This window comes from Amblyraja radiata, chromosome 34, assembly GCF_010909765.2.
Source record: "Amblyraja radiata isolate CabotCenter1 chromosome 34, sAmbRad1.1.pri, whole genome shotgun sequence".
In the NCBI taxonomy this organism is placed as follows: domain Eukaryota; kingdom Metazoa; phylum Chordata; class Chondrichthyes; order Rajiformes; family Rajidae; genus Amblyraja; species Amblyraja radiata.
The window spans coordinates 17,776,022-17,792,148 of record NC_045989.1 but is presented as its reverse complement, the minus strand read 5'-3'; the positions used below and the strand labels follow the sequence as shown (position 1 = coordinate 17,792,148).

Genomic DNA, 16,127 nt, shown 5'->3' with positions numbered 1-16,127 from the left:
CTGCCCACCTATCTGTCTTTTCGATAGGACGTATACCGCTGAATATTCAGTTCCCAGCTCTGATCCTCTTGCAGCCATGTCTCTGTAATTCCCTTAACATCATACTTACCAATTTCAAACTGAGCCTCAAGCTCATCCACTTTATTTCTAGCCAAATATCTAAAGAATGCAGAAAAATTCCCTGTAATCTAGTTCACCAGTATCTATTATCTCAGTCTCTAGAGTCCACTCCCAAAAAAGATTAGTGTATACATTGTTGAAGTGAAATCAAAATCATTACAGTTTGAAATGGAGGGAAAAAATAGATTAGGAAATACTGTCTGTAGCAATCAATTTACTAGTGCTTGAGATTCATGGAAGACTCCAAAAATTCACTGACATTAATATCTGGTATGAACTTGAATTGATTCATTACAGTTAGCAGTACAAGTGGAAGATTGCAATGGTTATCACACACAAGGCACTGTATATAACCCCTGTGGCAATGGGTTCCCGGCATTATATAGATATAGAGTCAATGGGTGCAAGAGGCCACACAGATTTAGGGCTGTGAGAAACAGAGTCTTTGAAGGATGAGGCCTGCTGATATAGAGGTCCTGTGAGTTTAAAGGCAGTGCAAATCTCTGCACATCAACATTTAGGAAGGATGGGTAACATCATTACAGTGGCGAGACATGTTCTTGGTTGGACAGGTGATGATGTAGAAGTGGAATCAATATGGATCAAGCCAAGAAGTATCGCAGGGTAGGAGTTATTTGTAAGGCCACTAAGTCATTGAAAGATTTGTTGTGGCTTACATCTGAAAATTAGAGGAGAGTGTAACATGGTAATACTGTAATCATGGAGACTTCAACATACATATAGAGTGAACAAATCAGATTTGCTGTTCGAGAAGTTTGGTGAATTGATAGAATGTATAAGGGATGTTTTTTTCTATATCACTATGTTGAGGAACCATCTGGAGAAAAGGCTGTGTTGGAGACCAATTGAACAATTAGAAACGGCTGACACAAGGAACTGCAGATGCTGGAATGACGTAGAAATGGCTAATTGATGATCTTATTGCAAAGGGGCCTTTAAAAACATAGAAAAATAGATGCAGGAGTAGACCATTCGGCCCTTCGAGTCAGCGCCGCCATTCAATATGATCATGGCTGATCATCCAAAATCAGTACTTCGTTCCTGTTTTTCCCCATATCCCTCAATTCCGTTAAGAGATTCCTTGGGATACAAATCAATAAATCCCTGAAAGTGGAAACTAGAACATGCTACCTGAGGAGATGGGAGAAGCAGATATTCTCACATTTATGTGGCTTCTTCTTGAAAGCATTGGAATTGCAGTGGCATGGTAGGTAATGGACCTAATGCACTTAAATATGTTTAGTATAGGTGCTTTCAATGTTTGCAATGGACATGGTGGGTTGAATGGCTTGTTTACGTGCTGCACTCATATGTGTCTATGATCGTAAAGTTCAATTGTTATCAATAACCGTTACATTTGTATTCCTGTAAAGCATGATCGGTTTCAGCTCTATCCTTCAAGGAGCAAAATTTGCTAACCTACTTGTTACTTCACCAATGCTGAGTCCTCTAGCTAGTTCACACTTACATTATCTGGTATTTCTAACAGTCAGCATTTTAAATGTTTCATCTTGCATCTGGTCTGGAGAGTATGTGCTGAAGTAATGAAAAATTGTCAAGTATTTTTCTTATTGCATTTTACTTGAGGTTCCCTTCCATTGACCAAGCAAAAGGCTCCAATGGGTCATGTAAATAATTTATCATCCTAACTCTAACCTTAACCCAAAGACCAAATGATCTATATTGCTACTGTTAGCAGTGTTTCACTGATATGAATGTTGACAGTTGAGTTTACATGCAATATAGTTTTCTGGTTGTCGACAGGCAGGAATGTTGGACATGTTTGCAGGGTTGACTTGTGTACATTGAGGTAATTGTATAGTTGACCTGGATAGCACTGGTTACCAGTACACTGTGGATGTAACTGAGAGGTGTTATTTCCCCTGTGATGAAGGTAATAAAGCCATAAATCCTGCAGACTACATACAGGAAAAAGCTGTGGTATGAAGGCCTCATCTGCTGCTCCTCTCAATGTGCCCCTTGGAAAAAAGCTGCTGATGCATTCTAGCAGCTTTTGAACAGTATGGTATTGAACATTAAGTTAAAGTCACTTTCTTCTAAATTAGTCGGTGGCAATTAAACTGCAGTGATTCAACAATATTCAACTCCAACTTAATTTCTGCTATCCTACTGCAGAACACCATGATTGGGGTATTTTAATCTCTCAGCTAATATCAAATTTAAGCAGGTTTTTTTTCTGGTTCCATAAGCTGCTTCCACAAGCTTCCATAATTAATACAAAAATATTTATCATTTTCTCTTATATGCCTTGTTGCAATTTACTTGGATTTTCTAGCAGTTGGAGCAATCTCTCTCAGTAATACTCCAGACCCTGAAATGAGCATATCAATCTAACCTTCAAATTAAAATAAAAACACTGCAGATGCTGGAAATCCAAAATGAAAACATAAAATGATGGAAGTAGGCAAGTAGAACGTTAACATTTCAGGTCTGCAGCCCTATATCAGAGCTGGAAAAGAAAGAAATTGAGTCAGTTTTAGGGGATGGGTTAAACAAAGGGATTAAGGTGGATAATCTAATGAGACAGATAAGGGGCAGCTAAAAATCAAATTACGTTTACGCCTGTGACCTGTTGCACTGAGGCCCCATACAAGCTTGAGGAACATCTCTTCAACTGTCTCAGCACATTGCAGCCTTCAGGACTCAAAATCAAGTTCTCCAACTTTAGGTAACCCACTCGATCTGATTGTATCAAAACTTGCCATTTTTTTCTGCCATCATTTTAGGTCAGTTTAAAAAAATAATTTAGTCTGCCTTACCAGACTTGCTCCCACAACATTCCCAGTTGTAATACAATACACAGATCAAGGAGTGCAATCTTGATCTTAACTGCTCCTTAACTGGCACATTAGTAAATCCAGTCTCACTTCACCAGAGATATTAGTTTTAATTCACCCATCCTATTCCCCTTTTGTCTGTTATTGGACTCTATTTTGTTTATTTTCTACTTCCCAGTTTTGATGAATGGTCCTGGACCAGGGATGGGGAACCTGCAGTCTTCTAGGCCATTAAGTGCAGCCTTTTGAATGAATCCAAATTTTGTAGAACAAATCCTTTTAATTTTTATTAATATGTTTTTGTTTGTCTTTTATTATTTTAATTGAAATGAACTTATTTAACTTAAGATGAATGTATTTAAAATACCAAAGAGTAAAAGAAGATTAAATGAAATGACCTTTCTTTGCAAGGTAAAACTAAGTCTATATATGATATGTGGCAAAAAATCCAAGCATTTCGAAAAGGCTATCTTTTTTCAAAACTCTTCTTCAAAATGAAATTTCGGATGAACATTTTCCCCAGTTAGCGAAGGTCATTGATGAGCAGGAGGATTCATGCGAATCATTTGAAGAATACGCAGCTGTTATAGACTTATTAATTAAAGTATGCAATGAAAGGTTCACTGACTTTGAGAATCATGATATCACACTCAAATTAGCATTTCAACCTCACCTAGTTAATGTCTTCAAGGCTCCTAAAGAAATATAAATGGAATTGATTGAACTGTCAGAAGATGACATTTTAAAGTCCTTATTTGACGAATACAAAGATCCAATTGAAATATGGATAAATGCAATAGAATACCCACGTCTTCGGCAACATGCAAGAAAAATGCTTTCTTGCTTTTCAACCACTTATTGTTGCGAATCTACATTCTCCTACCTAACCCAAATCAAGACGCCCTTAAGGTCACAAATGATGGATACCCATCTAGAAGATCAGCTGAAACTGCGTACCTCCATGTTGCAACCAAATATTCAAATGCTTTCTCACAACAAAGTCATTAAAAGGTTAGTTAACTTCAGAATTAACTATTTTTTTTCATTTTATTGAAGTTAGTACATAGTAGTTAGATTTTTACAAAATGATGTACAATTTGAAGTATATCCAAATTAAGTTTCTTGCATGCGGCCTTATTAGATTACAGCTAACAATGCGGCATTCTAACATGAAAAGGTTCCCCACCCCTGTCCTAGACCTAACACATTGAAAATGACCAAGTCTAGTTAAGTTCTCAATTGTGGATCTTGGCCTGAGAGATTTTCTTATCCTTCCTTGTGGACTTTGATTTTCATTGTATTTTTTATGGCTCTCCATTAATCTGATGCACCAATACAAAGAGGAGCTCAGACAAGCAAGGTGGCATCCATGATGAACAATCTGTGAATCAGACTGCCACCAATATGTTTTCCTTTCCACTCTGCAGCGTTAAGGTGTGAAGGATCTAACTTTCAGTCCCATTTTATGCATGCTTGTGACACCCAGCTTTCCTGAACTACAACTTCTCTTGATTCCTTAAATATCCCTAGATATTTGTCTGATATCCAACATTGAAGAATTTTCAACAACTACATGTTAGGAATATCAAAACCATTTCCTTTTGTTCCCCAGTAACTCTGGTCCATTCCCAGCCATTTCATTACCCTCTTGCTAACTATGAGGTTGAATCAGATAGCAGCTCAGTGTTACATTTGACTTCACTGTCAAAATGTATTGCCATCTTACATTGAATTATGTTACTGCCCTGTCCTCCACGGCCACAGGATTTCTTGGATTTTGGTTTGTTTACAATAAAAAACAATCTGTTCTCTGATTTCACATTGCAAGGCACTTCTTCTCAAGTTTACTGACAAGAACTTACATCTCACATTTATTTTATTTCTTTGGAATGTTAGCTATTAGGTTGAGGTACATTTACTGACCTTTATCTCTTAGAAATGTATTCTTTAAAATTCTTTGGGGATGTCTGCTATGTAGCACAAACTATGAATTCGGACATGGCGGATGGCAGTGCAGAGACGGATAAGATGAGGCGATAACATTGTTTTAAAAATTAGCTGCAACAGCTTATATCTTCAGAAGTTTGGCAAATGAATGATACATTTAATTTTTATTCACAGCAAGACTCAAAGAAACTTAAAAATCTGAAATCTGCAGAAAAGCTTCAATGCCCTCAGCAAACAGAAAAACATCAGAACCATGTTAAACATGTTGATTGGAACAAAGAGGAAACGCTCATCCCTGCCTCCAACTGAACTTTCTGAACTTGTAAATGTGAAAACGCAGCAAAATCAATCCCACTCTCACAAGGTGCCAATAAAAGAACAACACAGGGTGCATGGAAATAATTTATCTAGGAGTGTAGAAAGCTCTTTAGTAATTTTGGAGATATTTGAAATTCCTTTCTGGTTAGCTATCGTTCATTATTGATGGGAACTTGCCAAAAGTAGATGCTTCTTTACAAACTATTTGATCTATAATCTGGGGACAATAATGGACATGAGCGTGTTGGTTTGCAATAAAAGTGTTTATGCTTTCGAAATAGATTTGAAAGGTCAAAGCCCTTTAGTTCTGATAGAATTGGTTAAATTCTTTAAAACAAAATGAATTACAGATGGGAAATGAGATCACGAAGCAGAGGCAAGCAACAGATATAGCTAAGAAACAAAGGAACACAAATTACTGTTATTTTTCTGCCCATATCAGATTCTGCTTTGCCTCAAGTCAGGGACCCATAGAATGAGCAGTGATTTAGCACCTTTTGAAAACCAGCACATAATATTGTAGGAATTTTGCAGGTAATACAGTGCTGATGAACCCTTGTTTGATGAGCAAAGAACCACATCCGTGTTTTCGCAATTTTTAAGAGAATTTGGGAATTGTGAAGAAAATAAGTTATATGTCATGGCTAGATTTGTATTCATAGTTGGATCTGTTATTGTTACCAACTATTTCAATCATTTCACCCAAAAGCAGAAGTTCCATATCGATTTATTAACCCCAGCAGTTTTTATTATTCTGCTATCCTGCAGACATGTGAGGGGTTGGAACATATAGTGAGTTTGACCATAGCTCTTTAATAACTTCAAAAAAAGATACATCAGAATTGTATTACCTGCATCCACCTATCACTTGTCAAACTTTGCCCCACCTTCACCTCTCTTACAGATTTCTCTGCCTTAGTAATATCAGTGTGAAGAAGAGTCCGACCCGAATCACAGCCCATTTACGTTCTCCAAACATGCTGGCATCAGTCTAAAGGATCTCAACCTGAAACGTCACCCATTCCTTCTCTCCAGACATGCTGCCTGTCCCGCTAAGTTACTCCAGCATTTTGTGTCTATCTTTCGTTTTAACCAGCATCTGCAGTTCTTTCCTACACATGCTGGCTGATCAGTTACTTCAGCAATTTGTGTCTTTTTATGTCTCTTTCTGCAGTTCATTATGTCTGTATCATTCATCTGGTTGTTTGTGTGAACATGTTCCCATGTATAAATTTGACCTGGTAAATGCAGGATGAAACCAAAAATTCCTCAACAGTAAACGTGCAGCGATTAAACTCAAACTTTACCTGAAGCGCTTTGAAGTTAGAGAACCTCTCATTTCTCTGACCCGGTGTCGTGTAGGAGTCAGGGAAGGGGTACAAAGTTCATTTACTTAATCTTAAATAATGAATTTCATACTGAGCTAGTCACTCCAAAAACTGCCGCGGAAAGCAAAAGCATGTCCTCAATGCAGGGAAGTTTAATTAAGTGAAGTTAAAGTTCATTTTGTACACTCTCACATTCATTCGGTGATGGTAGGCACAGACAAATTATGACGAAAGTTCATCTGACAATGCATGTTAGCGGAATTCCCTTAAATTTAACCTACTCCTTCCTTCAAAATACAGAATCTTTTTCAGCATCCCCAGAAGAGACACAAGGTGCTGCGGCTAAGGACTCATCAGGAAAATCTGAAGTGATGGATCAATTTGAATTCTATCCAGCGGTCAAAACCTGTCTATGGCATTACCAAAATTCTGAAGATACATGGGTATCTCAAAATTGCATGATGCCGGGCATATAAATATATTGATAATGCACTATTGGTGGCTAAGATCAGTAATCACAGCAATTATAGTAAAATTCCATCAGGCCTGAATACTCAGGGCTTTGGTAATGCCAGACAGGCCAATTTTTCTGACTACTGGATATTATTCCAATTAATATATCCACACTTTTTTTTTTGTGGGACAATAACATTTTCAGGGAATACACTAACTTTAAAGGGAGTACACCAAGGTCCTGCTGAGTTAAAGGAAGCATGGAAACTGGGACTGATGCTTTGGTGATCATTGGGAACTGCAGCAGTGTGCAAGATAGAGCGCAGGAACCAGTGCTCTTGTGTGCTACACCGTGTGTGGGAACCAGGGCTCTAGTGTATGAAATGGATCACAGGAATCAGCAACTGCTGGACCAGATGCCGAACCAACAGGATTTCAAAACAATCAAATAGTGGATTATCAGTCTTCCTGAAAAATGTGTTCCCAACTCTTCTAGCCTGTGACTGTTCATTAGAAATGAAGCAGCTTCCTGTAAGTTCTTGAAGAAATAAATTGTATTTAACCATCAGCTTTTCCAGTTGCAACACATCAAAAGGGAAAATGAAGTTATCTTTGTACTGCAGCAAAAAATGGCAGGCAGTGACAATGAAATAAACCATCAGGTGTTTCAGATATTGGCCGAGTGATGTTTTAGATCAATACCACTTTGTCAAAACTAATGAAAGAGTGTCAGATCTGAAACATTCACTTTTTTTCCTCACACAGATACTGCCTGACCTAGATCAGAGTGATTTTTCCACTTGTTGGTATATCTAGGGTCAGGGTAACCATTTCAAAATTGGCAGTTGGGCCTTCAAGACTAAGTTACGAAGAAATTCCTTCAATCAGCTGGTAGTTTATATTCAGAGTTCTTTACTTAGTAGGTTGTAGAAGCAATTGCTGAATATCAAATCATCATTGATAGTTCTTTGGAATCAAGGGAAATGTGGATATTGCAGGAAAGGCCATTGAAGTAAAAGTTCAACCATGATCTCATTCAATGGCAGAGCAGCACAAAAGATCAAATGGCAGATTCTTTTGATAAAATTCAGCAGTTCGGAATATTTTATACTTCAATATCATTACCTAAATACCGTATAATATAATTCTTGTCAGAACATGCTAAATTTGTTTTTCTACATAATTCTCCAATGGATTAAATAAGCAGGGCGTCACCCAATGTGGGTAACATTTTCCAGTAAGTTGGCTAAAATTTTCTATGTGCTCATATTGGCCTGGCATTTATGTTTTCTATATAATGAATCACAAGATTTATATAAGAATGATTTCTGCAAATAGTATTTGCAGTTTGTGTGCAAATGTTGTGTGTTTCCCCATCAACTCTCTGTAAACTCTCTGTCCATAGATTTAGAATGCAATTTCTTTAAAAGAGGAATATTTATCAACAATTATTTTTGAATTAAATCACAAATTCAGTTCCATGAAATGATGCTCACTTTGGAAGAGTGCAGCTGAAATAAATGAGAGAAGTATGAGATGGTGGAATCTCTTGACATGCTGGCAAGTCTTCCTGAAATAAGATCTCAATTCCCTTCTGGCATCATGCATTCTTATTTAATCAGATAATGTAGAGTCCATTTTACAAAATCCAATGCCTCAGATTGGTAAGCACTTGTACTGAGTTGAGGCATGAGCTGAGCCAAAGCACTTCATGAGAAGAGGCTTACAGAAAAGGATGTGGATGCTCTAATACAATGGTACACACAAATTTTAAACGTTTTATGGACTGGATATCCTGAAGGACCATGGAACAATTTAACTGTAAAATCTATATTATCCGCTCTCTGGAATATCCAGTATTTCCCAATTTTGCTCATCATGTAACATTTGCTATACTCCTGGTCTCTTTAAACTCACTTCCAATATATTTTCGTCCATTTTGTTTCAGAAAATGCTACTAGGCAATAGTGCCATAGGCAGTGCATGTTTATTGCAACAAAGGGTTAGGGACAGATTAAGGAAGACAGAAAAAAGAGACTAATACAAAAAGATTTAAAAAACGAGTAACAGTAAGTTCTGAGACAGTTTACCCATCGAAAGGAATGCTTCACTGATTCTATTGTTGCTTTGTACCAGAAAAACATTGCAATCACATAAATGTTCACAGTACAATAGTCCTTATATTATTAATTGCTAACCCTATTCGTTGGTAATAGCTTTAATGTGCTATTATGGCTCAGATGCAGCAATTTTTTAACTCACATGGAGGTGGAAAACAAATTCCAGTTTTAAACAAAATCAATTATTCCAATAATTTGTGGTGAATTCTCATTCTCAGCATATTGATTCTTCACGGCCATCTACAGGGGGAATGATGGGTGGTTGTTAGACAGGGAGTGCTGAAATTACCATCCGTAACCATTCATGCACTTATTATTCTAGCAAATTCTGGAATAATATCTCTGCTTAGATTTAATAAGGATCAGGAGCTTACAGATAAAATTAAAGAACACAATTATTATTTTGTACATTGGAAAGACAAAATCTTGGGTTACATACTTTTTTTGTATGTTGGGAAACACTAACTAATGGTAAGACATGATAGTAATAGCATTTGGTGGTGGAAATTAAAAATGTCCACCATATCAAATTTGTAATTTTCACTCAATGATGGACTGTTTGCGACTATATTATGTAAAATTCACTGCCTCCGGGGGAACAATTTTAATGGAAATAAATTGATGCAATCTGACTTTTCAGCTGTTTCATATCCTTTTCCTGTTTCTGATTCCGGATACTTCTATAACATTTCATTTTTTAGCATATAATTACTATTCAAGAGGACTTTCCTCTAATTTTCCAATTCCATGGATGTTAGCCTGATATTAACCCATTTGTCATTGGTACAGATAGTTCTCTAAATAAATTGCTTTGTAGGTTTTGAAATGCACTATTATGTTCATTTGGTTTAAAAGATTAAGATATTAAAATAAAGGTAATGTTTGTGCATAATTAAACAAAAATATATCAATGAATAGTTAAAGCAATATGATCCATGCTACTCGCATTGGACAAATACATTTTCCATATGCCTTTCAACACACATGGAGACAAATCTTACAAAATATAAGAGGAAAGATAAATTTTGTCAAGCAAACCTCAGATAAAATAATACCCAAAAGCAATGTGTTTTAATTACTTGGACCAGTTAATTAGTTGAAAAATTGTTGATTTTTTTCCTAGAATGCTATAAATGTTCAATGAATGTCAACCTAATCTACCACCAATCCACTCCATTTGGTCCTTCCTGATTATCTTCATAGATGACCATCCTCCAATTATCACAGCAAATTGAATCCTTCTTTCCTTTCCCCCCACTCTTCCTATAATTCTCTCCTTTCCCTTCCCAACCTATGACCTCTCTCAAGCCCCTTTCTTTCAACAACTACAACCCCTCTGCCATCCTTTCCAATATCCTTCCCAGAATATGTTTCTCTACATTCCAGTCCAGTTTCCAAAACACTTCTTGTGCAAATTTAACTCTCCACAATATTAAGTAGAAAAGCCTTTTAAAAAACTTTTACATTTTCCGCCTGATGGGAAAGAGAAGAGGGAATGATCAGGGTGTAAATGGTCCTTGATTATGTTGCCTGCTTTCCCAAGACAATGTTAATTGTAGATGGAGGAGAATGCTGATTAGTGTTATCGACAAGAGACGTTGGAAACGTGCCAAATTTCCTAAGTCTTCTGAGGAAGTAAAGGTGTTGGTGTGCTTCCTTAGCCATGGCTTCAATGTGGTTGGAATAGAACAGATTAGTGATGATATTTACACCAAGGTACTTGAAGCACTCGACCCTCTCCACTTCGGCATAATTGATGCTGACTGGGGCATGTACACCATATTTCCTTAAGTCAATAACTAGTCAATGGTCAAGACCCATAACAACACTGATACACAGAGGAATCTTGTGGTCCAAAACAATAGATCCCTGAAAGTGGCAACACAAGTAGATCGAGTGGTAAAGAATGTAAGTGGCTTGCAAAAGTATTCATACCCCTTGAACTTTTCCACATTTTGTCACGTTACAACCACAAACGTAAATGTATTTTATTGGGATTTTATGTGATAGACCAACACAAAGTGGCGCATAATTGTGAAGTGGAAGGAAAATGATACATGGTTTTCAAATTTTTTTACAAATAAAAAACTGAAAAGTGTGGCGTGCAAAAGTATTCAGCCCCCTTTACTCTGATACCCCTAAATAAAATCCAGTGCAACCAATTGCCTTCAGAAGTCACCTAATTAGTAAATAGAGTCCACTTGTGTGTAATCTAATCTCAGTATAAATACAGCTGTTCTGTGAAGGCCTCAGAGGTTTGTTAGAGAACATTAGTGAACAAACAGCATCATGAAGCCCAAGGAACACACCAGACAAGGCAGGGATAAAGTTGTGGAGAAGTTTAAAGCAGGGTTAGGTTATAAAAAAATATCCCAAGCTTTGAACATCTCACGGAGCACTGTTCAATCCATCATCCGAAAATGGAAAGAGTATGGCACAACTGCAAACCTACCAAGACATGGCCGTCCACCTAAACTGACAGGCCAGGCAAGGAGAGCATTGATCAGAGAAGCAGCCAAGAGGCCCATGGTAACTCTGGAGGAGCTGCAGATATCCACAGCTCAGGTGGGAGAATCTGTCCACAGGACAACTATTAGTCGTGCACTCCACAAATCGGGCCTTTATGGAAGAGTGGCAAGAAGAAAGCCATTGTTGAAAAAAAGCCATAAGAAGTCCCGTTTGCAGTTTGCCACAAGCCATGTGGGGGACACAGCAAACATGTGGAGGAAGGTGCTCTGGTCAGATGAGACCAAAATTGAAGTTTTTGGCCTAAATGCAAAACGCTATGTGTGGCGGAAAACTAACACTGCACATCACCTTGAACACACCATCCCCACTGTGAAACATGGTGGTGGCAGCATCATGCTGTGGGGATGCTTTTCTTCAGCAGGGACAGGGAAGCTGGTCAGAGTTGATGGGAAGATGGATGGAGCCAAATACAGGACAATCTTGGAAGAAAACCTGTTAGAGTCTGCAAAAGACTTGAGACTGGGGCGGAGGTTCACCTTCCAGCAGGACAACGACCCTAAACATACAGCCAGAGCTACAATGGAATGGTTTAGATCAAAGCATATTCATGTGTTAGAATGGCCCAGTCAAAGTCCAGACCTAAATCCAATTGAGAATCTCTGGCAAGACTTGAAAATTGCTGTTCACAGACGCTCTCCATCCAATCTGACTGAGCTTGAGCTATTTTGCAAAGAAGAATGGGCAAAAATTTCAGTCTCTAGATGTGCAGCTGTAATTGCAGCGAAAGGTGGTTCTACAAAGTATTGACTCAGGGGGGCTGAATACTTTTGCACGCCACACTTTTCAGTTTTTTATTTGTAAAAAAAATTGAAAACCATGTATCATTTCCCTTCCACTTCACAATTATGCACCACTTTGTGTTGGTCTATCACATAAAATCCCAATAAAATGCATTCACGTTTGTGGTTGTAACGTGACAAAATGTGGAAAAGTTCAAGGGGTATGAAAACTTTTGCAAGCCACTGTATATGGTATGCTTGCTTTCACAGTCAGGGCATTGAACATAAGAGTCAGGAAGTCATGTTGCAGCTTTATTAAACATTGGTTCAGCCACATTTGGAGTATTGTGTGCAGTTCTGTTTGCCGGAATGTAGAAAGGATATGGAGACTTTGGAGAGGGAAATGTTTACCAACCATGCTGCCTGGATTAGAGGGAATTGGCTATAAAGAACGGTTAGACAAACTTGGATTGTTTTTTCTGGAGAATTGGAGGCTAAGTGGAGACCTGACAGAAGTTTCTAAAATTATGAGAGACTTGGATAAAATAGACAGAACCTTTTCCCCAAAGTGAAATGGTCAAATATTACAGTGCATAACATCAGAAGGGAATTTTTTTAAATTAGATGCATTGGGGCAAGTTTTTTTTTTTTACACAGAGTACTGGATGCCTGTAACGTTCTGCCTGGGATTGGTGTGGAAACAAATACGATAGAGGCATTTAAGAGGCTTTTAGATAGGCACATGGGTATGCAGGAAATCAAAGGATTTGGAGCATTGGCCGGCAGAGGTTTAATTTGATGTCATGTTCAGCATAAACATTGTGGGCTGAAAGGCCTGTTCCTGTGCTCTGCTGTACTCTATTGTATGTTCATCTCTTTATTGTGAACCCGTGCCCCCATAGACCTAGATTCTTCCTCCAGTGGGAATAACTTTCCTTTATATTTTGATAAGATTTCCTGTCATTTTTCTAAACTTTTGTGAATACAGATACACTCAAATCAATGTCTCTTCATGTGACAATCTGCCTTCCCGAGAATCAGTCCTGTGAATGTGCACTGCACTCCCTTTATGGCAAGTACATTCTTTCCCAGGTAAGGAGACCAAATCTGTACATAATGAGTGCTCCAATTGCCTTCTCACCAAGGCCCAATTCAATTGCAGTAAAACATCTTTACCCCTATAAATAAACATGCTCATAATTAACATCTTAAACTGACCTCTTAATCACTTGCGCCACTTGTACCTTGACCTTCAGCAACCTGTGTACAAGCACACATTTCAACAGTCTCAAATCTCTCACCATTTAACAAGTACTCAATTTTTACATGCTATTCACAAAATTTCTCATACATTTATTCAGTGAATTCTCATCTGACAAATCACCTAAAGATGGACAAAACTCTCCAGATCCTTCAAATCCTATTTTAGCATTTCTGATACTTAGATTCAGCAAATAATCTGAAAAGTTTTAAAATGCAGAACTGCTAGTCTTGGACATGATGGGCATGAAACATTACCAGACTGTTGTAAAAACACATTTAGTTCTGTATTCACTTTTAAGGTATGGACTCCTTGTTGGTGAGACCAAGTGCAGACTCGGAGGTCGTTTGTTGAACACCTTCGCTCGGTCCGCCTGGGCCTACGCCATCTCCCGGTTGCTAAACACTTTAACCCCCTCCTCCCATTCCCATACTGACCTTTCTGTCCTGGGCCTCCTCCACTGTCAGAATGAGGCCAAATGCAAAATGAAGGAATATCACCTCATATTTCGCTTGGGCAACTTACAACCCAACAGATGAATAATGGTTTATCTTATAACCCTTGCTTTCCCTCATTCTGTCCCTCCCCCACCCTAGTTCTCTGATTAGTTTCATTGTCCTGCTGATTAATTTTACTGTTTGTATGTCACATTGTCACTTTCCCCTTAACCAACATTGAACATCTCCTTGATCATCGTCTGCTTTGATCTGTCCTTTTCACACCTTACATAATCTTTGTATCCTTCCATATCTCGAGTTTCCCTTTCCCATGTCTCAGTCTGAACAAGGGTCTTGACTGGAAACGTCACCCATTGTTTCTCTCCAGAGATGCTGCCTGTCCCGCTGAGTTACTTCTTCTATCTTCGGTTTAAACCAGCATCTGCAGGTCCTTCCTACACATTTAAATAATCAATATCTTTGGAGAAGGAAATAACAACATACACTCATAAACACCATTCTTATTTGTGCACAGACGAGTAGGAATGTGGTTGATTCACCATGCCTTTAAGCCAAGTTAAAATTCTATATTTTGAAGAACCTGGAAACTTGAAAGATGCAAGATGGTGTTGGAAATATGGTGGCTCATATACATTGCCTTCGTGTGATCTAGTTTTCTTACATATTTGTATTTAAGAATGATTGTGCTTATGTATTCAATGACACTTTATAGTCACATGTACCTAGATACAGGGAAATGCTTTGTGTTTCATACAACCTGGTAAAATCATACAGCAGACCTCAACCAGGCCATACACAAGAGTCGCCACGTTTCTGCTACCAACAGTTCGCACAGTTATCTTCTGCCCGCAATGACGAACCATGCCTCCCGCCACATGTGGCAGCAAGCAGCCACCCCGTCAATCTCTGCCGGGTTCCACGATCGTTAATGACAGCCCCCTTATGTTCTCGGCGGCGCTGGACCCCCTGTACTTTCGACGGTCCACCTCACTCTCGACAGTTGCCCACGCTCTCGGTGGTCGTGGCCGAGTTCGTGGCCTGCGATGGGTGAGCTAGGCATATTGGGCTGGTCCTCCATCCTTAGTGAGCGAGTTCTCAGTCCGTGGTGGGTGAGCCTGGCCCACCGACAGCACCTCCAAGTCCTCAGTCCGCAGCAGGCAAGCGGGTCTCCCGGGCAATCCTTGGTCCACTGGCCACGGCGAGGAAGCCAGTCCTGCTGGTGGGCTTGGGAAGATTTGTAAGATTTTTACTAGTGTATGGATAAAATAAAGTTTACTGTACCTAGGTGAATGAGACAATCAAATACATTTGAACTATTGATTCGTATCTACCCGCTGAAAAGGCCCAGCAAACCATTTGGTTGTGTCATTGAATCCAAAATAATAAAACTGCGGGATCACCAGGAATTGACCTAGATACTGGCCTGTTGTTACCAGCTCAATCAATATTCATAGAAATATAGAAAATAGGTGCAGGAGTAGGCCATTCGGCCCTTCGAGCCTGCACCACCATTCAATATGATCATGGCTGATCATCCAACTCAGTATCCTGTACCTGCCTTCCCTCCATACCCCCTGATCCCTTTAGCCACATCTAACTCCCTCTTAAATATAGCCAATGAACTGGCCTCAACTACCTTCTGTGGCAGAGAATTCCACAGATTCACCACTCCCTGTGTGAAAAATGTTTTCCTCATCTCGGTCCTAAAAGATTTCCCCCTTATCCTTAAACTGTGACCCCCCTGTTCTGGACTTCCCCAACATCGGGAACAATCTTCCTGCATCTAGCCTGTCCAACCCCTTAAGATTCCCACCCCATCCTCTCCTACAGTGACCAAGCCACCTCTCCCGGGTGTTTTTACCCAACAGTATCAAAACAGCGCTCGTGTGGGGTCGTTCCGTGTTCTCAAGAAGCAGTCAGCGTTACAAGCGACTTACTTTGGTGGTGTTACTTTGGAGGGATTTTCCTGCTGTTGTGAGAGGTACCCACGGCCGACCGGAAGTGCCGCCTGGTCGGGAGCGCGGGCCGGCGGCCTGGCCGCCTCGCGCCGCGGAC

General features: G+C 39.1%; 1 long non-coding RNA gene across 1 annotated transcript; it reads right to left on the bottom strand.

Annotated features, from left to right (window-relative positions):
* Positions 1-13,535: 13,535 nt before the first annotated feature.
* LOC116991570 lies at positions 13,536-16,105 on the bottom strand. Its single transcript, XR_004416826.1, has 3 exons — positions 16,010-16,105; positions 14,906-15,321; positions 13,536-13,546 (listed from the first exon to the last, which is right to left on the bottom strand). It is a non-coding gene; the product is annotated as an uncharacterized LOC116991570 (long non-coding RNA).
* Positions 16,106-16,127: the final 22 nt, after the last annotated feature.